The following is a 24,017-nucleotide window of genomic DNA, read 5'->3' on the forward strand; positions in this document are numbered from 1 at the left end:
TGACAAGGTTCCCCATGGGAGACTGGTGAACAAGATTAGATCTCATGGAATACAGGGAGAACTAGCCATTTGGATACAGAACTGGCTCGAAGGTAGAAGACAGAGGTGGTGATGGAGGGTTGTTTTTCAGACTGGACGCCTGTGACCAGTGGAATGCCACAAGGATCGGTGCTGGGTCCACTACTTTTCATCATTACATAAATGATTTGGATGTGAGTATAAGAGGTATAGTTAGTAAGTTTGCTGATGACATCAAAATTGGAGGTGTAGTGGACAGTGAAGAAGGTTACCTCAGATTACAATGGGATCTTGATCAGATGGGCCAGTAGCCTGAGAAGTAGCAGATGGCGTTTAATTCAGATAAAGGCAAGGTGCTGCATTTTGGGAAAGCAAATCTTAACAGGACTTATACACTTAATGGTAAGATCCTAGGGAGTGCTGCTGAACAAAGAGATCTTGGAGTGCAGGTTCATAGCTCCTTGAAAGTGGAGTCACAGGTAGATAGCATAGTGAGGAAGGCATTTGGTATGCTTTCCTTTATTGGTCAGAGTATTGAGTACAAGAGTTAGGAGGTCATGTTGCAGCTGTCCAGGACATTGGTTAGGCCACTGTTGGAAAATTGCATGCAATTCCGGTCTCCTTCCCATTGGAAATATGTTGTGAAACTTGAAAGGGTTCAGAAAAGACTTACAAGGATGTTGCCAGAGTCAGAGGATTTGAGCTACAGGGAGAGGCTGAACAGGCTGGGGCTGTTTTCCCTGGAACGTCGGAGGCTGAGGAGTGATCTTTTAGATGTTTACAAAATCATAGGGGACATGGATAGGATAAATAGACAAAGTCTTTTCCCTGAGATAGGGGAGTCCAGAACTAGAGGTTAAGGCTGAGAGGAGTAAGATATAAAACAGACCTAAGGGGCAACTTTTTCATGCAGAGGATGGTACGTGTATGGAATGAGCTGCCAGAGGAAGTGGTGGAGGCTAGTACAATTGCAACATTTAAAAGGCATCTGGATGGGGATATGAATCGGAAAGATTTGGAGGGATATGGGCCAGGTGCTGGCAAGCGGGATTAGATTGGGTTGGGACAGCTGGTCGGCATGGATGAGTTGGACCGAAGGGTCTGTTTCCGTGCTATCCATCTCTATGATTCTATGACTCTATGAGGTATTTTGTATCAGTCTTCAGTGTAGAAGAAGCAAGTAACATCCCAGAAGCAGTGATAATTCAGGAAGTGGAAGGGAGAGAGGAGTTCAAGAAAGTGATCTGAGTAAATTGTTGGAACTATGGGCTGACAAGTGCCCAAGTCCTGATCGACTTCATCTCAGGGTCTTTGAAAGAGTGGCCATTGAGATAGAGGTTGCATTGCTTTTAATTTTCCATAATTCATTTTATTCGAGAACAGTCTCTTTAGATTGGAAGATAGTGAATTTAACTCCTTAATTCAAAAGTGAAGACAGAAAGCAGGAATTAAATTCTGAGGAAGGGTCACTGGACTCAAAACATTAATTCTGAGTTCTCTCCAAAGATGCTGTCAAATTTAATGAATTTCTCCAGCAATTTCTGCTTTCGGGTTTCAGATCTTCAGCATTTGCAGTTCATTGATTTAGAATAGTCCAATTAGCTAAATCAGTTATGGGGATAATGTTACACTGTTATTAAAGAAGTCATAGCAGGACAGATGGATGGATTCAAGGTAATATGATTCTGTGAAAGGGTAATAACATTTGATCAATATTTCTGAGTCCTTTGAGGAGGTAGAGGATAACAGATAACTGGTGGATGTACCATACTTAGACTTAAAAATGGCATTTGATAAGGTCCCACATCAAAGGTTCTGCAGAAATTAAGATTTCACAGTGCAGAAGTAGCATATGAGCATGGAAAGAAAATTTGTTCAGACAGGATGTAGTACAAGAAGTAGGCCATTCGGCCCATCAGGTTTTCTCCATCATCCATTCGAATTAGAATTAGGTTAATTGTCACATGTGCTCGAGTGGGTTGTTTTCAGGGATACTGGAGTACAGCGAAAAGTGAACAGTCACCATTTAGAACATAGAACATAGAACAGTACAGCACAGCACAGGCCCTATGGCCCACAACGTTGTGCCAAGCATTTATCTTAGTCTAAGATCAACCTAACCTACACAGCCCTCAATGTTCAGCCATCCATGTACTTGTCCAGCAGTTGCTTAAATGTCCCTGATGTCTCTGACTCGACTACCACTGCTGGCAGTGCATTCCACACACCCACCACTCCCTGTGTAAAGAACCTACCTCTGACATCTCCCCTATACATTCCTCCAATCATCTTAAAATTATGACCCCTCGTGATAGCCATTTCTGCCCTGGGGAAGAGTCTCTCTGGCTCTCTACTCTATCTATGCCTTTCATTACCTTGTACACCTCTATTCAGTCACCTCTCCTCCTTCTTCTCTCCAATGTGAAAAGCCTGAGCTCACTTATCCTCTCTTCATAAGACAAATCCTCCAATCCAGACAGCATCCTGGTAAATCTGCTTTGTACCCTCTCCAAAGCATCTATATTCTTCTTATAATGGTGACCAGAATTGGACACAATATTCCAAGTGTGTTCTAACCAAGGTTTTATAGAGCTGCTGCAAAACCTTGTGGTTCTTAAACTCAATCCTCCTGTTAATGAAAGCCAAAACACCATTCGCCTTCTTAACAACCCTATCACTTGGACCCCAAGATCCCTCTGTTTCTCCACACTGCCAAGAATCCTGTCTTTATCCCTGTATTCAGCATCCAAATTTGACCTTCCAAAATGAATCACTTCACATTTATCACGGGCTGAACTCCATTTGCCACTTCTCAGCCCAACTCTACATCCTGGCAGTCATGCTGTACCCTGCAACAGCCCTCAACACTATCTACAACACCACTGATCTTTGTGTCATCAGCAAATTTACTAACCCACCCTTCCATTTCTTCATCCAAGTCACTTATTAAAACTTCAAAAAGCAGAGACCCAAGAACAGATCCCTGCGGCACACCACTGGTCGCCAACCTCCAGGTTGAATACTTCCCATCTACTACCACTCACTGTCTTCTTCCAGCCAGCAATCCTGTACCCAGACAGCCAAATTTCCCTGTATTCCATACTTCCTAACTTTCCATATAAGCCTACCATGGGAAACATAGAACATAGAACATTACAGCGCAGTACAGGCCCTTCAGCCCTCGATGCTGCGCCGACCTGTCAAACCTTATCAATTACCTTTCTGAAATCCATACACACCACATTCACTGCTCAACATTCATCAACTTGTCTCATCACATCCTCAAAGAACTCAATAAGGCTTGTGAGGCACGACCTGCCCCTCACAAAGCCATGTTGACTATCTTTAACCAAACTATGTTTTTCCAAATAGTCATAAATCCTATCTCTCAGAATCCTTTCCAATACTTTGCTTACCACAGATGTAAGACTGATTGGTCTGTAATTCCCAGGGATTTCTCTATTCCCTTTCTTGAACAGAGGAACAACATTTGCCTTCCTCCAAACAGCTGGTGCGACTCCCATGCAGAATGAGGATACAAAGATCATTGCTAGAGGTGCAGCAATCTCATTCCTTGCTTCCTGTAGTAACCTTGGATATATCTGGTCCAGCCCTGTGGATCTATCTATCTTGATGCTTCCCAGAATTTCCAGCACTGAAAATGTGTTGCTGGAAAAGCGCAGCAGGTCAGGCAGTATCCAAGGAGCAGGAGAATCGATGTTTCAGGCATGAGCCCTTCTTCAGGAAGGGCTCCTGCTCCTTGGCTGCTGCCTGACCTGCTGCGCTTTTCCAGCAACACATTTTCAGCTCTGATCTCCAGCATCTGCAGTCCTCACTTTCTCCTAGAATTTTCAGCACATCCACTTCATTAATATCAATCTGTTCAAGCCTATTAACCTGGTCCACAATGTTTTCACCATCAACAAGGTCCCTCTGTCTAATGAATACTTAGGCAAAAAACTCATTTAGGGCCTCCCCTACCTCTTCAGACTCCAGGCACAAGTTCCCTCCACGATCCATGATTGGCACTACCCTCTCTGTGATCATTCTCTTATTCCTCAGGTACGTGTAGAATGTCTTTGGGTTTTCCCGAATCCTACCCACCAAGGCTTTATTTTGTCCCCTTCTAGCTTTCCTCGGTCCATTTTTGAGTTCTTTCCTAGCTACCATGTAATCCTCTAAAGCTGTGCCAGATCCTGCTTCCTCAACCTTAAGTAAGAGATGTCTTAGGTACAAAGATATGTAGGTATAAAATCTGAGGTTTAAATTAGAAACATGAAGCTATAAAGGTTAAAGTTTCAGCATTACCATCTTTCTAAGGCATGGACTCCGCTCTGGGGGCTACCTCGAACCCAGGGCTCTACACTGGGCTTTCGCGAGATCAGAAGTCCATCGAGTCTGCACTGGTTTGACTCTCTGCCACTGATGACATCTAAGGAATGGAGGTAAGTAGAAAATAAAAACACAAAAAAAGGAAAAAGAAGCAAACAAATGGGCAGAGCAGATGAGCTCCAGCTTTGAAGCCCTACTCTGCACGATCTTAGACATTAGCTAAGTTGGCACACATTCACTGAGATCATGATGATCTGATAACCCTTAACTCCACTTTCCTGTGTTTTCTGCATAATACTTGATTACCTTCCTGATTCAAATCTGTCTATCTCAAGTGAAACTAGGACGAGAGGGCATAGCCTTAAGATTAGAGAAAGCAGGCATAGGACTGAATTGAGAAGTCATGATTTGGAGATGCCGGTGTTGGACTGGGTGCACAAAGTTCAAAATCACACAATACCAGGTTATAGTCCAACAGGTTTAATTGGAAGCACTTGGTTACGGAGTGCCACTCCTTCATCAGGTGATTGTGGAGGAGACAATTGTAAGACACAGAATTTATAGCAAAAGTTGACAGTTTGATGTAACTGAAATTACAGAAGAGACTTCTCTTTATCTCTGCCTTAAATATGTGTCCCTTATTCTGAGCTCTCTGGCTTTAGACTCTATTGGAAGGTGCACAGGTACACACATACACAGCCTTCCCACATTTACCTTGTCAAGTCCCCTAAGAATGTTGTATATTTCAATAAGATTGCCTTACATTCTTCTACATTCCAACAAGTACAGGCCCTATCTCAACTTTTCCCCATAGACCTGTCTCTCCATGCCTGGAAGCAATCTTCTGAACCTTCTCGAGACTTCCTCCAATGCCAGTATATATAGTCATAGAGTCATAGAGATGTACAGCATGGAAACAGACCCTTCACTCCAACCCATCCATGCAGACCAGATATCCCAACCCAATCTAGTCCCACCTGCCAGCACCCGGCTCATGTCCCTCCAAACCCTTCCTATTCATATCCCCATCCAAATGCCTCTTAAATGTTGCAATTGTACCAGCCTCCACCACTTCCTCTGGCAGCTCATTCCATACACATACCACCCTCTGCGTGAAAATGTTGCCCCTAAGGTCTCTTTTATATCTTTCCCCTCTTACCCTAAACCTATGCCCCTCTAGTTCTGGACTCCCCCACCCCAGGGAAAAGACTTTGCCTATTTATCCTATCCATGCCCTTCATAATTTTGTAAACCTCTATAAAGTCACCCCTCAGCCTCTGACGCTCCAGGGAAAATAGCCCCAGCCTGTTCAGGCTCTCCCTGTAGCTCAAATCCTCCAATCCTGGCAAGATCCTTGTAAATCTTTTCTGAACCCTTTCAAGTTTCACAACATCTTTCCGATAGCAAGGAGACCAGAATTGCATGCAACATTCCAACGGTGGCCTAACCAATGTCCTGTACAGCTGCAACATGACCTCCCAACTCCTGTACTCAATACTCTGACCAATAAAGGAAAGCATACCAAACGCCTTCTTCACTATCCTGCAACTCCACTTTCAAGGAGCAATGAACCTGCACTCCAAGATCTCTTTGTTCAGCATCACTCCCTAGGACCTTACCATGAAGTGTATAAGTCCTACTAAGATTTGCTTTCCCAAAATGCAGCACCTCGCATTTGTCTGAATTAAACTCCATCTGCAAATTCTCAGCCCATTGGCCCATCTGGCCCAGATCCTGTTGTAATCTGAGGTAACCCTCTTCGCTGTCCACTAAACCTCCAATTTTGGTGTCATCAGCAAACTTACTAACTGTACCTCTTATGCTCTCATCCAAATCATTTATGTAAATGACAAAAAGTAGAGGACCCAGCACTGATCCTTGTGGCACTCCACTGGTTACAGGCCTCCAGTCTGAAAAACAACCCTCCACCACCACCCTCTGTCTTCTACCTTTGAGCCAGTTCTGTATCCAAATGGCTAGTTCTCCCTGTATTCCTTGAGATCTAAACCTTGCTAATCAGTCTCCCATGGGGAACCTTGTAGAACGCCTTACTGAAGTCCATATAGATCACACCTACTGCTCTGCCCTCATCAATCCTCTTTGTTACTTCTTCAAAAAACTCAATCAAGTTTGTGAGACATGATTTCCCACACACAAAGCCATGTCGATGATCCCTAATCAGTCCTTCCCTTTCCAAATACACATACATCCTGTCCCTCAGGATTCCCTCCAACAACTTGCCTACCACCAAGGTTAAGCTCACCGGTCTATAGTTCCCTGGCTTGTCTTTACTGCCCTTCTTAAACAGTGGTACCACATTTGCCGACCTCCAGTCTTCCAGCACCTCACCTGTGACTATCGATGATACAAATATCTCAGCAAGAGGCCCAGCAATCACTTCTCTGGCTTCCCACAGAATTCTAGGGTATACCTGATCAGGTCCTGGGGATTTATCCACCTTTACCCATTTCAAGACATCCAGCACTGCCTCCTCTGTAATCTGGACATTTTGCAAGATGTCACCATCTATTTCCCTACAGTCTTTATCTTCCATGTCCTTTTCCACAGTAAATACTGATTCAAAATATCCATTTAGTATCTCTCCAATCTCCTGCGACTCCACCCAAAGGCTGCCTTGCTGATCTTTGAGGGGCCCTATTCTCTCCCTAGTTACCCTTTTGTCCTTAATGTATTTGTAAAAACACTTTGGATTCTCCTTAATTCTATTTGCCAAAAATATCTCATGTCCCCATTTTGCCCTCCTGATTTCTCTCTTGAGTATACTCCTACTTCCTTTATACTCTTCTAAGGATTCACTTGATCTATCCTGTCTATACCGGACATATGCTTCCTTCTTTTTCTTAACCAAACCCTCAATTTCTTTAGTCATCCAGCATTCCCTATACCTACCAGCCTTCCCTTTCACCCTGACAGGAATATACTTTTCTGGATTCTTGTTATCTCATTGCTGAAGGCTTCCCATTTTCCAGCTGTCCCTTTACCTGCGAACATCTGCCTCCAATCAGCTTTCGAAAGTTCTTGCCTAATACCGTCAAAATTGGCCTTTCTCCAATTTCAAAATAACATAAAAGCATAAGAACTAAGTACAGGGAAAGGCCATCTGGCCTTTCAAGTCTGCTCTGCCACTCAATCAGATCATGGCTGATATTTTTGTGGCCTCAGCTCCACTTACCCGCCCTCTCACCATAACCCTTCATTCATTTTCTGTTCAAAAAAGTATCCATTTAGTTTCAAAAACATTTACAGAGGGAGCCTCAACCACCTCACAGGGCAGGAATTTCCAAAAATTCAGAATACTTTTGGTGAAGAGTTCCTTCTCAATTCAGTCCTAAATCTGCTCCCCCAAATTTGAGGCCATGCCCTCTTGTCCTAGTTTCACTTGCCGGTGGAAATATCCTCTTAACTTCTATCTTATCTATTCCCTTCATATTCTTATGTGTTTCTGTAAGATCTCCCCATATTCTTCTAAATTCTAATGAATATAATCCCAGTCTAATCAGTCTCTCTTCATAAACCTGCTCCCTCAACTCCAGAATCACCCGAGTGAACCTCCTCTGCACCCCCTCTTGTGCCAGTACATCCTCTCTCAAGTAAGGAGACCAAAACTGCATGCAGTACTCCAGGTGTGGCCTCACCAGCACCCTGCACATCTGTAACATAACTTCCCTGCTTTTAAACTCAATCCCTTTAGCATTAAAGGACAAAATTCTATTTGCCTTCCTAATTATCTGTTGCACCTGCAGACCAACCCTCTGTGATTCATGCACAAGGACACCCAGGTCCCTCTGCACAGCAGCATGCTTCAACTTCTTACCATTCAAGTTACAGTCCTTTTTACTGTTATTCATTCCAAAATGGATGACTTCACATTTATTAACATCATACATCATCTGCCAGACCTTTGTCCACGCACTTAAGTGATGCCCCTTTGCAAATTTTCACTGTCCTGTGCACCCTTTGCTCTGCCACTCATTTTGGTGTCATCCACAAACTTTTACACACTACACATGGTCCCCAACTCCAAATCATCTATGTAAATTGAGAATAATTGTGGTCCCAACACTGATCCATGAAGCACACCACTAATCACTGATAGCCAAACAAAATAGCACTCGTTTATCCCCACTCTTTGTTTCCTGTTGGTTAGTCAGTCCTCAATCCACGCTAATACATTGCCTGAAATCTTATGCAGCAGCCTTTTGTGTGGCACCTTGTCAAAGGCTTTTTAGAAATCTAGGTACACCACATCTATTGGGTCCTCATTATCCACTGTGCTCATAACGTCTTCATAGAATTCCTAAAGATTAGTTAAGCATGATCTGCCCTTCATGAACCCATGCTGCATCTGTCCAGTGGGACAATTTCTATCCAGATGCCTTGCTATTTCTTCCTTGACAATAGACTCAAGCACTTTCCCCACGACAGAAGTTAAGGTTACTGGTCTATAATTCCCCATCTTTTATCTACCTTCCTTTTTAAATAGTGTTATCACATTTGCTGTTTTCCGATCTGCTGGAACTGCCCCAGAGTTCGGTGAATTTTGGAAAATTACCACTATTGCATTTGCTACTTCTCCCGCCAATTCCTTTAGCACCCTGGGATGCATTCCATCAGGGGCAGGAGACTTGGCCATCCTTAGCACCATTTACTTGCTCAACACTACCTCTTTCGTGATAATGACTGTTTGCAGGTCTACACCTACCTTTGTCTCTTTGTCAATTACTGAAATGTTATTCATGTCCTCCACTGTAAAAAACTAAAACAAAACACCGGTTCAATGCTTTGCCTTTTCTTCATTTCCCATTACTGAATCCCCCTTCTCGTTCTCTAAAGGACCAAGATCTACTTTAGCCACTCTTTTTTGTTTTATGCATTTATAGAAACCTTTGTTATCTGTTGTTACATTCTAAGCTAGTTTTTTCTCATAATACATATTACTTTTCTTTATGGCTCTTTTTCTGGCTTCCTGTTGACCTTTAAAGCTTTCCTAATCTTCTAGTTTCCTGCTGATTTTGGCCACTTTGTATGCCTTCTCTTTCAATTTGATAGTCTCCCTTATTTCCTTATACACCAATGACAGATTACACATTTCCCTACAGTCCTTCCTTTTCACTGGTTTATACTTTCGCTGAGCACTTTGAAATTGCTTTGAAAGTTCCTCCACTGTTCGTCTACTGGCCCACCATAAAGTCTTTGTTTCCAGTCTACTTTAGCCAACTCCTCCTTCATTTAAGCACAGGACCCTGGTATTGGATTTTATTTTCACACTTTCCAACTGTAAATACTGTGATCGCTGCTTCCAAGAAGATCCTGAACTATGACATAAGTAATTATTCCTTCTCATTACACAGGACGACTGGCTGCATGGAGTTTGCCCATTCTCCCCGTGTCTGTGTGGATTTTCTCTGGGTGCTCTGGTTTCCTCCCACAATCCAAAAATGTGCAGGTTAGGTGAATTGGCCAAGCTAAATTGCCCAAAATGCTCAGGGATATGACAGCTAGGTGCATTATTCAGGGATAAATATAAGGTAGGAGAATGGGTCTGGGTAGGTTACTCTTCAGAGGGTCGATGTGGACTTATTGGGCCAAAGGGCCTGTTTCCACACTGTAGGGATTCTAATTCTAATCTGGGCGGCACGGTGGCACAGTGGTTAGCACTGCTACCTCACAGCACCAGAGACCCGGCTTCATTTCCCGCCTCAGGTGACTCTCTGTGTGAAGTTTGCACATTCTCCCTGTGTCTGTGTGGGTTTCCTCCCACAATCCAAAAAATGTGCAGGTCAGGTGAATTGGCCATGCTAAATTGCCCGTAGTGTTAGGGGCAGGGATAAATGTAGGGGAATGGGTCTGGGTGGGTTGCGCTTTGGCGGGTCGGTATGGACTTGTTGGGCCGAAGGGCCTGTTTCCACACTGCAAGTAATCTAAAAAAATGTCCTTAAAGTCTATACTGTCCTGAATGTATTTATAAAATCCCTTTGGATTCTCCTTAACTTTATTTGCCAAAGCTATTTCATGTCCCCTTTTGCCTCCTGATTTCCCTCAAGTGTAATCCTACTGCCTTTATAGTCTTCTAGGGATTAACTTGATCTCTACTGTCTATACCTGACATATACTTCCTTCTTTTTCTTTACCAAAACCTCAATTTCTCTCGTCATCCAATATTCTGTACACCTACAAGCCTTAAATTTCACCTTAACAGGAATACAGAGGAACTTTGATTATACAGCATTCAATTATCCAAATATCCGATTATCCGGCAAGATCACAAGGTCCTGATGCTTGGCTAAACTATGTTATCCGGCATTCGAATATCCGGAATTCGATCAACCGAATGAAATGAAATACTCCCTGCCCTTATCCTTTGGATAATTGAGGTTCTCTGGACTCTTGTTATCTAATTTTTGAAGGCTTCCCATTTTCCAGCTGTCCCTCTAGTTTTGAATATCCTCCCCAATCAACTTTTGAAAGCTCTTGCCTAAAACTGTCAAAATTAGCCTTCCTCCAATTTAGAACTTCAACTTTTAGATCCTGTCTATCCTTTTCCATCACTATTTAAAAATTAACAGAATTATGGCCCCAGGCGCCAAAGTATTCCCTTACAGACAATTCAGTCCCTTGCCCTGCCTTATTTCCCAAGAATAGGTCAAGTTTTACACCTTCTCTAGTAGGTACATCCACATGCTGAATTAGAAAATTTTCTTGTACACACTTAACAAATTCCTCTTTATCTAAACCAGTCCCAATCTGTATTTGGAAAGTTAAAATTCCCTACGATAACCATCCTGTAATTCATACAGATAACTGAATTTCCTTACAAATTCATTTCTCAATTTCCTGCTAGTTATTGGGGGGGTCTATTGTACAATCCCAATAAGGTGATCATCCCTTCCTTATTTTTCAGTTCCACGCAAATAACTTTCCTGGATGTATTGCCAGGAATATCCTCCCTAAGTACAGCTGCAATGCTATCCCGAATCAAAAACACCACTCCCCCTCCTCTATTGCTCCCCTTTCTATCCTTCCAATAGCATTTTTATCCTGGAAGCTGCCAGTCCTGTCCATCCCTGAGCCACAACTCTGTAATTTCTATGATATCCCCTCCTTCCCCCTTTAAATTGTCACCAGCAGCTCTAGCAAACTTCCCTGCCAGTAATTAGTATCCTTCCAATTCAGGTGCAATTTATCCTGCTTGCACAGATCACTCCGAACCAAGAAAGAGATCCCAATGATCCAAAAACGTGATCCCTTCTCCCCTGCACCTGCTCCTCAGCCACACATTCATCTGCTCTATCCTCCTATTCCTACTCTCATTAGCTCATAGCATCGGGAGTAATCCAGATATTAGACCTTGCAGGACCTCCTTTTTAAAAGTCCTGCCTAACATCCGATATTCTCCCTTCCGAATCTTATCCTTTCCCCTTCCTATGTTATTAGTTCCAATGTGTACAACAACCTCTCGCTAGTCCCTCTCTCCTTGGAGAACACTCTGCACCGTCTTGGAGATATACTTGACCTTGGCACCAGGGAGACAACACACCATTCTGATTTCTTGCTTTCGCCTACAGAAACGTCTGTCTGTGCCCCTGTCTAGAGTGTCCTGTAACACAATCGATCACTTGGAACCTGACATTCCCCTCATTACATTAGAGCCAATCTCGGAACCAGAAACTTGGCTGTTTGTGCTACGTTCCCCTGCAAGTCCATCACCCCCTACATTTTCCAAACCAGCGTATTTGTTTGAGATGGGGATAGCCACAGGAGACTCTTGCATTATCTGTCTCCCGCTCCTACCTTTCCTGGCGGTAACCCATCTGTATCAGTGGTTTTTCTCCCTTCCTATAACTGCTGTCTATCGCACTCCCTAGCTCCTGTAAATTCCTCTTTGCCTCTAAATGCCACTCAAACGGATCTATGCGATCTGATAGGATTCACAAGCAAACACACTTCCTGCAGATATAATCATCAGTAATATGGAAATTCTCCTTAATTGCTCACATTCGACAGGAAGAGCACATCACTCTACTACAGGCCACCTTTACAATTTAACAATCTACAGACCAAGAAAATAGTAATTTTACTGCTCTAAAAAACACTGCTCCAGGCCAACTTAGTACCTATATTTAATATTTTTAAATTTTAATCAAGAGACAGATCTCAATAAAACATATAACCAAAAAAAAACCACTCTATTCACTATTAATAAAAAGCAAAGTTTCTCTTAAAAACTATGCATTTATCTATTCCTTAGCTGTGAACTCTCCCACACAGATTCCTCCAGGTCAGTTGTGATTTTTGATATTTGTTAATTTTTCTTAGACACGCTCCAATGTCCAGAAATACTTGAACTCAAACTGCAAAGGCAGTAGCTGTGCAGATTCACTGCTGTGTCAGACAGAAGTGCAGGTTTCCTTCTCTCTCTCTCTCTCACTGACGATGTGGTCGCTGCCTTTGTCTCTCTCCCTCCTTTTGAAAGAGCTGTTGTTTTGATAATATTTTCCCCCAAAGTACCAAAACAGTGCAACAGCTCATTAAAACAGCAATTGCTGCTCCTGAAATTCAAGGCAATCAGCTCCAACACCTAAAATACCTCCAAAAAGGAACAGTTGTTACAGCCATAATTTTATCCCATCCTCTCTCTTGGATTACTCAGAATCCTACAGCTTTTTCTCGCACCATTTAGGTAATATGATTCTTTATTATTCTTCCTGCCAAATTGATTTTAATAATTTTAAATCATAACATCTGGCTCTATCTTGTTTCTCTTTTGATAGTGAATTATTTAAAAATCTTTCTTTATTGCTTTATTTTCTATTCAAATGCAACTGTCCAAGGATTTGCACCTCACCTAGAAACATCTCCTTGTTTCCCTGTCTCAATGCCATGACCCTTTGTGCCATGAAACCTTTTGCCATTTAATCTCTCCCCTCCACTTTTGCACATCTTCTCTTTTATCCTCTTCCCTCTTTTCCCCTTCACTGAATCAAAATTTATTCCAATCCTATTCCTCAATTCTGAATAAAAGTCACTGACCTGAAACAGTGATGCTATTTTTCAATCCACAGGTGCTGCCAGAGTTTCTCCAGCACTTCTGTTTTTGATAATCTACCTGTCTGGCCAGGTTAGAAATGGGTCTTGTGTTATAAAAGGTGCCAAACTTGACATCACTGTACCACAAAAACTGTTCTTTTTCAATTCTAGCATCATCTTATACTGTCACTGTGTCTGATGGGAGCTGATCTTTAATGTGTTTGCCAATTGGTTCCATTCTAGTTTCGCTATGGGAAGATTCAGAGCCATCTCTAGGGAGCTGCGCAGAAAATATTGGCAGCCAATCCAATGCCAGTGCTGAGGGAGAGTTCCATGTCAAAGGTACAATCTTTTGGATGATCGGTTAAACTCAGCACTGACCCATTCTTCTCAGGTGGCTATATATGATTCAATGAGAATTCCTCCCAGATTGACATTTGCTTTTTGTATGATCTCGCAGTGTCTAAAATTGACTGTCACATTTTCAGAAATTATAATAAATAATTACAATTGAAAGAATGTGAATATCTGTAATGTGGTTTCAGACATCCTAAATTTTTGAAAGATAAATGCAGAGTCGTTATTTTTAAAATAAGTTGCAGATTCTGATGCTTTTTCCCTAAGTGTAGGAACTTCAGTCTCACAATGAACTGTAACTGCAAATGCTGCTTTCCACTTTGATCATATAGAGAGTCCACTGTGCCTCATTACAGAATAGTATGTTCCACAGCTCAATGAAATGAAGTTTAATCTCAGCCCCACTCATAACTGACTGATTGAGATTTGATAGAAGTAAAAGGACCTTCACTGCGATATTCTGCCCTCCCCTGAGACTTTGAGCCTGAATCAAAGTCTTTAATTGACAAGCAAAAACAAGGAATCTACACATCAGGCACCTCTTCGACTGAATGAATGCCTTCAAAATCTGCCACTTTGGTCACTGCACTGACAAATAGTAAGCACACGGTAAACAGAAGTACTGATTCACAACACACTACAAGATGTTTTTGACAGGTTACACTGGAATAGTGCGATTTTTCAACAAAATGGCTTAGCATTTCAGCCTAACTAATTCTACAATAAGAACAGAATCTGCAATGGTAAATGCCTTTTACAGTAAACTGATGGTTTTACAATTCACATTCTGCCTCTCTAAGTTATAGCCACTTCAGCTGTATCATGAAGCAATTAAGAACATAGAACTAGGAGCAGAAAGAGGCCACTCAGGCCGTCGAGCCTGCTCCACCATTCAGCACCATTGTGGCTGATCTTATCTCGGCCTCAACTTCACTTTCCTGCCCGTTCTCCACCACCCTTCAATCATTATTAAATTAAAAATCTATCTCTTCCTGAAATGTACTCAATGTCCTAGCATCCACCACAATCTGAGGTGTTGAATTTTGCAAGAAGTAATTTCTCCTCAGCTTTAAATCTGCTACCCATATTCTGAAACTATGACTTCTCCTTAATCAAAAATTCAAACATTAAGCTATGATATGTGATGAAGTGGAACTTACTGAAATTGCAATTGTAAATCCTAAATTCTACATGGAGTCAGAGAATCTCTATGGTATGAAAGCAGGCCATTTGCTCCATTGAGTCCATACTGGCCCTCTAAAGAACATCCCACCCAGACCCAACCCGCTGCCCCATCCCTATAACCCTGCATTTCTCATGCCTACCCATCCAGCCTGCACATCCCTGAACACCATGGGGCAATTTAGCATGGTCAATCCACCTAACCTGCACATCTTTGGACTGTGGGAGTAAACATCACAATGTTTTAATTTTTAGTTTAATGAGTGAAGTTTGTAACCCTTGATGCGATTTTAAGCACAAAGTGTTTGTTAGACAAGCCTTATAAAGCAGCAGCATCCAACCATCAGAAAGTTATCTTTAGAAAGTTAACTCAGATGGAGTATTGCATATAGTTCTGGTCACCGCATTATAGGAAGGATGTGGAAGCTTTGGAAAGGCTTCAGAGGAGATTTACTGGAATGTTGTCTGGTGTGGAGGGAAGGTCTTACGAGAAAGGGCTGAGGAACTTGAGGCTGTTTTCATTGGAGAGAAGAAGGTTGAGAGGTGGCTTAATTAAGACATATAAGATAATCAGAGGGTTGGATAGGTTGGACAGTGAGATCCCTTTTCCTCGGATGGTGATGGGTAGCGCGAGGGGCGATAGATATAGGACAGATGTCAGGTAGTTTCTATACTCAGAGAACAGTAGAGGCATGGAACACACTGCCTGCAGACTCGCCAACTTTAAAGGCATTTAAATGATCATTGGATAGACGTATAGACAAAAATGGAATAGTGTAGGTTAGATGGGTTGCAGATTGGTTTCACAGGTCAGCACAATATTGAGGGCTGAAAGGCCTGTACTGCGCTGGAATGTTCTATGTTCCATGTATGTCTTTTAAGAGGGAAACTTGCCTTCCCCCCTGGGTAACCTGGGATGCAATTCATCCAGACCTGGGGATTTGTCCATTCATAAATCCACTAAAATCTCTAATAACTTCTCACTCCCCCTTTAAAGCCCCCTTTGCATTTCCTATAAACGTTGAGGGTCTTTAATTTATTCCCTTTGTACCTGTTAAATAGTCTTTTCCTCCTTATCCAGTCCTGGGTGACAAGGGATGTGGAACATCAAGTCAAGATGAAGAAGGAAGCTTACTAAGATTGTGGAGGTAAGGATCAGACAGGGCTGTGGAGGGTTATAAGGTAGCCAGGAAGGAACTGAAGAATAGACTTAGGAAAGATAGAAAGGGGCATGAAAAAGCTTTATTGGGTAGGATTAAGGAAAACCCAAAGACATTCTACACTCATCTGAGGAACAAGAGGATGGCTCAAGTGAGGGTGGGGCTGATCAGGGATAGTGGAGGGAAATTGCACCTGATTTCGGAGGAGGTAAGGGAGATCCTTAATGAATATTTTGCCTCAGTAATCACGAGTGAGAGGGACTTTGTCGCTTCTGAGGACAGCATGAAACAGGCTGATATGCTCGAACAGGTTGATGTTAAGAAGGAGGATGTGCTGAAACTTTTGAAAAATATACAGATAGATAAATCCCCTGAGCCAGACAGCATATCCCTGAGGTTACTACAAGAAGCAAGGGAGAGATTGCTGCAACTTTGTTGATGACATTTGCATCCTCACTGTCCACTGGAGTATTGTCAGATGATTGGAGGATGGTAAGTGTTATTCTTTTGTTCAAGAAAGGGAATAAGGATAATTTTAGGAATTATAGACCAGTCAGTCTCATGCCTGTGGTAGGTAAAGTATTGCAGAAGACTCTGAGGGGCAGGATTTTGATTACTTGGAAGACCACAGTTTGATCAGAGGTAGTCAACATGGCTTTGAGATGGGCACATCATGTCTCATAAACCTTTTTGAATTGTTTGAGGATGTGACAAAACACATTGATGAAAGTAGAGCAGTGGATGTGGTGTGCATGGAGTTTAGCAAGGCATTTGATAAGGTTCCTCATGATAAACTCTTTCAGAGAGTAAGGAGACATGGGATACAGGGAAATTTGGCTGTCTGGATACAGAATTGGCTGGCCAATTGGTGATAAATGTAAAGTATTCAGCCTGGAGCCTCGTGACCAGTGGGTGTTCCGCAGGGATCGGTTCTGGGACCTCTGCTCTTTTTGAGTTTTACAAATGATTTGGATGAGAAAGTGGAAGGGTGGGTTAGTAAGTTTGGTGATGACACAAAGGTTGGTGGAGTTGTGGATAGTGTGGAGAGCTATTGTAGGTTGCAACGGGACATTGACAGAATGCAGAACTGGCCAATAAATGGCAGATGGAGTTCAACCTGGAAAAGTGTGAAGTGATTCACTTTGGAAGGTTGAATTTGAATGCAAATTACAGGGTTAAAGGCAGGATTCTTGGCAGTCAGGTGAAACAAAGGGATCTTGGAGGTCCATGTCCATGGATCCCTCAAAGTGGTTACCCACGTTGATAGGGTTGTCAAGAAGATGTATAGTGTGTTGGCTTTCATTAGCAGAGGGATTGAGTTTAAGAGTCGTGAGGTTACGCTGCAGCTCTATAAAGCCCAGGTTAAACCACATTTGGAATATTGTGTTCAGTTCTGGTTGCCTCATTTGAGGAAATATGTGGAAGCTTTAGAGAGGGTGCAGAGGAGATTTACCAGGATGCTGCCTGGACTGGAGGGCATGTCTTATGAAGCATAGTTGAGGGAGCTAGGGCTATTCTCATTGGAGTGAAGAAGAATGAGAGGTGACTTGATAGAGATGTACAAGATGTTGAGAGGCATAGACAGACTGGATGGCCAGAGACTTTTTTCCCAGGGTGGAAGTGGCTACCATGAGGGAGCATAAGTTTCATGGGATTGGAGGAAGGTTTAGGGCAGATGTCAGAGATAGCTTCTTTACGCAGAGAGTGGTGGGTGTGTGGAATGCACTGCCTGCAGTGGTAGTCGAGTCAGAAACATTAGGGACATTTAAACGACTCTTGGAGAGGCACATGGAAGATAGCAGTTCAGGCAGCATCCAACGAGCAGTGAAATCGACGTTTCGGGCAAAAGCCCTTCATCAGGAATAAAGGCAGTGAGCCTGAAGCGTGGAGAGATAAGCTAGAGGAGGGTGGGGGTGGGGAGAGAGTAGCATAGAGTAGCTTCATGGCAGAGGAAATGACCTGGGAGTTGCAGTGGGAGAGGGACTCCCTGAGATTCTTGTAGAGAGAGGAGGAAAACTTCTCGCTCGTTGGATGCTGCCTGAACTGCTGTGCTCTTCCAGCACCACTAATCCAGAATTTGGTTTCCAGCATCCGCAGTTATTGTTTTTACCTTGTTGATTTTAACCCTACTGCGAATCCTCTTGCAAGGATGCCTGCCTTGAAGAAGTTTTCCTCCTCTCTCTACAAGAATCTCAGGGAGTCCCTCTCCCACTGCAACTCTAAGGTCATTTCCTCTGCCCTGAAGCTACTCTATGCTACTCTCTCCCCACCCCCACCCTCCTCTAGCTTATCTCTCCACGCTTCAGGCTCACTGCCTTTATTCCTGATGAAGGGCTTTTGCCTGAAACGTTGATTTCGCTTCTCGTTGGATGCTGCCTGAACTGCTGTGCTCTTCCAGCACCACTAATCCAGAACATGGAAGATAGTACAATGAAGGGTATGTAGGTTAGTCTGATCTTAGAGTAGGATAAAAGGTCAGTACAACATCAAAGACCGAAAACCCTGTACAATTCTACGTTTCTCTGGGAGATGGGGGAGGAGATTAGAGAGGTTTTGACTCAAAATTTTTAGATTAGATTCCCTACAGTGTGGAAACAGCCCCTTCAGCCCAACAAGTCCACACCGACCCTCCAAAGAGCAACGCACCCAGACCCATTCCCCTATACCTACCACTACGGGCAACTGAGCATGGCCAATTCACCAACCTGCCCATCTTTTGGACTGTGGGAGGAAACCAGAGCACCTGGACGAAACCCACACAGACACAGGGAGAATATGCAAACTCCCCAGACAGTAACTGAACCCGGGTCTCTGACACTGTGAGGCAGCAGTGCTAACCACTGTGCCACCATGCTGCCCTTTTAGTTCCTCTCTGGTTGCAGGGCTGGTGCCAGAGGACTGGATGAAAGCTAATGTGGTTCAACTTTTAAAAAAAGAATGGCAGATATAAATCAGAGAATTATGGACAACTAGTCTCACATCAATGCTAGGGAAACTATAGGAAGTCAATCCGGGTATTCCCGAACAGAAAACCCTGGATGAATCAGGACATACAGAACCTGCTAAAAACCAAGTGTGAGGCCTTCAGATCAGGAGACTCACTCAAATATAAAGTTAAAAATCATACAACACCAGGTTATAGTCCAACAGGTTTAATTGGAAGTACACTTGTTTTCAGAGCGCTGCTCCTTCATCAGGTGACAGATGAAGGAGCGTCGCTCCGGAAGCTAGTGTGCTTCCAATTAAACCTGTTGGACTATAACCTGGTGTTGTGTGATTTTTAACTTTGTACACCCCAGTCCAACACCGGCATCTCCAAATCACTCAAATATAAGGAATCCAAGTATGACCTTGGCAGAGCCATTAAGACAGCTAAGGACCAATACTGAACCAAACTACAGACCCAGACAGACACCCGGTGACTATGGTAAGAACTGAATGCCATCACAAGTTCTAAAAAGAGACAGTGCAAGACAATGACACATTCCTCCCAGATCATCTCAACACCTTCTAAACTCGCTTTGAGCAGAATTTCGGCGGAGAGGTAACACCTATTCTGACAAGTTTTGACAAACCTATCTCAGCAGTCACTGCATCAGAGGTCAGATCAGTTTTCCTTCGTGTGAATCCAAGGAAAGCAATGGGACCAGATGGAGTACCAGGCCATGTACTCAGACCATGCGCAGATCAACTGGCAGAGGTCTTCTCGGAAATCTTCAACCTCTCCCTGCAGCAGGCCACTGTCCCTGCCTGTGTCAAGAGGCCAACATCATCCCTGTGTCTAAGAAGGCTCATGCAGCATGTCTCAATGACTACCACCCAGTGGCCCTAACTTCAGTGGTCATGAAGCGCTTTGAAAGGCTGGTCATGGCATTAATCAACTCCAGCCTCCCCACTACTCTTGATCCACTCCAATTTGCCTATCGGACCAACAGATCCACGTCAAATGCCACATCACTTGCCCTTCGTTCTTCCCTAGAACTTCTTGACACCAAGAACAGCTACGTAAGAATTGACTACAATTCAGCCTTCAACACTATTATCCTCTTGAGACTGATTACTAAACTTAGTGATTTCAGACTAAGCCCCACTTTCTGCAACTGGATCCTCAGTTTCCTGACCCAGTGAAGGTCAGGGATAATATTTCAGCCTCTCTAACACTCAACACTGGAGCCCCCCCAGAAGTGCGCACTCAGCCCCCTACTGTACTCACTGTATACCCATGACTGTGTCACCAAATACCAGACTAATGCCATTTACAAGTTCGCTGATGACACCACCATAGTCGGTCGAATCTCAGATGGCAACGAAACAGACTACAGACGGGAGGTGAAAGACCTGGAAAAGTGGTGCACTGAGAACAACCTGCTCTCAATGCCGGCAAAACCAAGGAATTCATTATTGACTTTCAACGGGATGTTACTCAAGTCCCCCTACATATCAACGGCACAGAGGTGGAATGAGTGGAGAGTGTCAAGCTCCTGAGAATGGTCATCCACAACGAGCTTTCTTGGACTCTTCATATGGATGCATTGGTTACAAAGGCCCAACAACATCTCTTCTTCCTCAGGCAGCTGAGGAAATTTGGCATGAAGACGAATACCCTTGCCAACTTTTATAGGTGCACCATCAAGAGCATTCTGTCTGGATGTATCACTACCTCGTATGGCAATTGTACCATTCAAGATTGGAGATGGTTACAGAGAGTGGCGAACTCCGCCCGGACAATCATAAAGGCCAACCTCCCATCTATAGAATCCATCTACCAGGCCCGCTGTCAAGGAAAGGCCACCAGCATTCTCAAAGATCCATCCCACCCTGGCAATGTTTTTCTACAACCTCTATCATCGGGGAGAAGGTACAGAAGCCTGAACACACACACCAGCTGGTTTCATAACAGTTTCTACCCTACTGTTAGAATACTGAATGGACTCACAAACTCTTAACATTCACCTGTACCTGTGTCTTTGTTTTTGCTGCCATTAACCTATTATTTACTATCTCTGCTACTTAACTCTGTGATCTGCCTGTATTGCTTGCAAGACAAAGCTTTTCACTGTGCCTCGGTACACGTGAGAATAAATTCAATTCAATTCAGGAGAAAATTCTGAAGGAGAGAATTAACCTCATTTTGAAAAGTAAGGTTTCATCAAGGTTTGTAGGCATGGCTTTGTTCGAGGCAGGTCACCCTAAACAAATTTGACTGAATTTTTGAAGAAGTGATCAGATGTGTAGATGAAGGTAGTGCAGTTGATGTAGTTTATCTTGATTTCAGAAGAGCCTTTGACAATTCTCCACTTGAGAGACTGGTAAAAACTCATGGGATCCAGGGTAACTTGGCAAGTTTGATCTAAATTGGCTTAATGACAACAGACAGAAAGTGGTGGTAGGAGGCTGTTTCTGTGAATAGAACCCAATGTCCAATCACATAGCACAGAGACCAACACTGGGTCCCTTATAGTTCATCATAACAAAATGTGTAATGTATATATATAAGGAAGAAGATCTTATGTTACTGCAGAATATAGATGGTTTACTCAGATGGGCAGATCAGTGGCAGATGATATTTAATCCTGATAAATGTGAGATGATGCACTTTGGAAGAAGTAACAAGACAAGGGAGTACTCAATGAACTGCAGGGTATTTGGAAGCTTAGAGTACAGAGCAAATTTAAGGTTTTTGTTCATAGATCCTTGGTGGTGACAGGACATGTTAATGGGGTGGTTAAGAAGGCATCCAGGACACTCATCTTCATCAGTTGTGGCATGGATTATAAAATCAGCCTGTTGGAGATGTACAGGACTTCAGTTAGGCCACCGCTTGAGCACTGCTCACAGTTCTAGTCTCCACACTTTAGGGAGGATGGGATTGCACTGGACAGGATGCAGAGGAGATCACCATGGTGTTGCCTAAGATGGAGCAATCCAATGATGAAGAGAGGATGGTTAAGCTTGGGTTATTTTCTCTGTAGTAGAGAAGTTTACTGGAGAACCTGACATACACATTTAAATTATGAGGGGCATGAACAGAGTGGATAGAAAACATATGTTCCCCTTATTTGAAGGATCAATAACAAGGGGGCATAACTTTAGGGTGAACGGCAAAAGGTTTTGAGGGGATTTGAGGAAGAATGTTTGCTATCTGAAGGTGTGATTCTAGAATGCACTGCCTAGGATGGGTAGTTGAAGTGGGAAACCTCACAATCTTTAAAATGTACTTGGATTCTCTCAAAATGTCATAAAATTCAAGACAATAGGTCTCGTTTGGGAAAGTGGGTCTGGAGTAGATTTAGTGCAGTTTTTTTGTTGCAGACTTGATGGGCTGGAGGACTCTTCTCTCCTGTATGATACTATGATTCCATGAAAATACAAACAGGTGAATCCTGGGGCTTGTGAAATACAACAGAAAGACAGAATTTAACAAAGTCTGACCATCTTGATTGACAGGCTGCAGATGGTTAACAAGTTCCATTTGTACCCATTATCCAGGACAATCCCATGGATCTCTATTGGCACAATTAGGTTGTTAATTGTTACACATCAGGAACAGATTAGAGATCGCCGCCAGATTCCAACTTCGAGAGAGAACAGAGTAATTGCAGAGCAGAGACAGGACGCAGACTGAGACCCTGCTTTCAGTTCTGCTGTTAGCTCATGATATTAAACAACCAACTCTATGTGAAAAGGGACCAACATAAATGGAAAAACAATTTTAAACATAAAAGCAAAGAACTTAGCTGCTTACCCTGCTAAGTGTCCAAAAGCAGGTGGCTGCAAATCTTAAAACCAATACCGTATTTCTTTTAATTTATGGGCTGTAGGTTTTATTGCTGGGCCAGCATTGATTGCCTGATCCTAGTTGCTACTGAGAAGGTATGGTAAGCTTCTTTCTTGAACTGCTGCAGTCAATGTGCTGTGGGTTGACCCACAATGCTGTTAGGGAAGGAATTCCAGGATTTTGAGCCAGCGACACTGAAAGAACAGTGATATATTTCTAAGTAAGGATGGTGATTGGCTTGGAGGGGAACTTACAAGTAGTGGTGTTCCCATATATCTACTGCCTTTGTCCTCCTAGAGGGAAGTGATCATAGGTTTGGAAGATGTTGTCTAAGGATCTTTGGCGGATTTCTGCAATGCATTTTACAGCTGGTACACACTGCTGCTACTGAGTTTCAGTGGTGGAGGGACTAGATGTTGGGGGATTTGGTGCCAGTCAAACAGACTGCTTTGTCCTGGATGGTGTCAAGCTTCTTGAGTGTTGCTAGACCTGCACCCATCCAGGCAAGTGGGGAGTACTCCATCATACTCTTGATATGTGCCTTCTATGGTGAACAAGCTTTGGAAAATCAGGAGATTAGTTAGTCATTGCAGGATTACCAGTGTCTGACCTGTTGCCAAGAGCTCTTGGGGTGCTGTGGTAATGTGCTGAACTGGTCCTCACCCTCAACAACTTTTCCTTCCAATCCTCCCACTTCCTCCAAACCAAAAGGGTTGCCATGGGCACCCGCATAGGCCCTGGCTATGCTTGCCTTTTCATCGGGTAAGTCAAACAGTCCATCTTCCGCAGCTACACCGGCACCATTCCTCACCATTTCCTCCACTACATCGATGACTGTATCAGCGCTACCTTGTGCTCACACAAAGAGGTTGAATAGTTCATCAAATTCACCAACACCTTCCACCCCGACCTCAAATTCACCTGGACCATCTCGGAGACTTCCCTCCTCTTCCTGGACCTCTCCATCTCCAGTGACCGACTAACCATGGACATCTACTTCAAATCCACTGACTCCCACAGCTACCTGGACTACACCTCCTCCCACCCTGCCTCCTGTAAAAACACCATCCCTTATTCCCAATTCCTCCGCCTCCGCCGCATCTGCTCTCAGGAGGAACAATTCCACCATAGAACATCCCAGA

At 43.3% G+C, this 24,017-nt stretch overlaps 1 protein-coding gene across 6 annotated transcripts in view; it reads right to left on the bottom strand.

Annotated features, from left to right (window-relative positions):
- arap3 (ArfGAP with RhoGAP domain, ankyrin repeat and PH domain 3) overlaps nt 1-24,017 on the bottom strand; it is a 352,080-nt gene that overhangs the window by 279,310 nt on the left and 48,753 nt on the right. For 3 of the 6 annotated variants that reach the window (XM_072590234.1, XM_072590231.1, XM_072590233.1), the window contains exon 2: nt 4,327-4,450. The exons of the other annotated variants lie outside the window; for them this stretch is intronic. The gene's annotated coding sequence lies outside the window, so the exon portion shown is untranslated. The remainder of the gene's footprint in view (nt 1-4,326; nt 4,451-24,017) is intronic. 6 annotated transcript variants of the gene reach the window in all.

This window comes from Chiloscyllium punctatum, chromosome 20 (genome assembly GCF_047496795.1).
Source record: "Chiloscyllium punctatum isolate Juve2018m chromosome 20, sChiPun1.3, whole genome shotgun sequence".
NCBI lineage: Eukaryota > Metazoa > Chordata > Chondrichthyes > Orectolobiformes > Hemiscylliidae > Chiloscyllium > Chiloscyllium punctatum.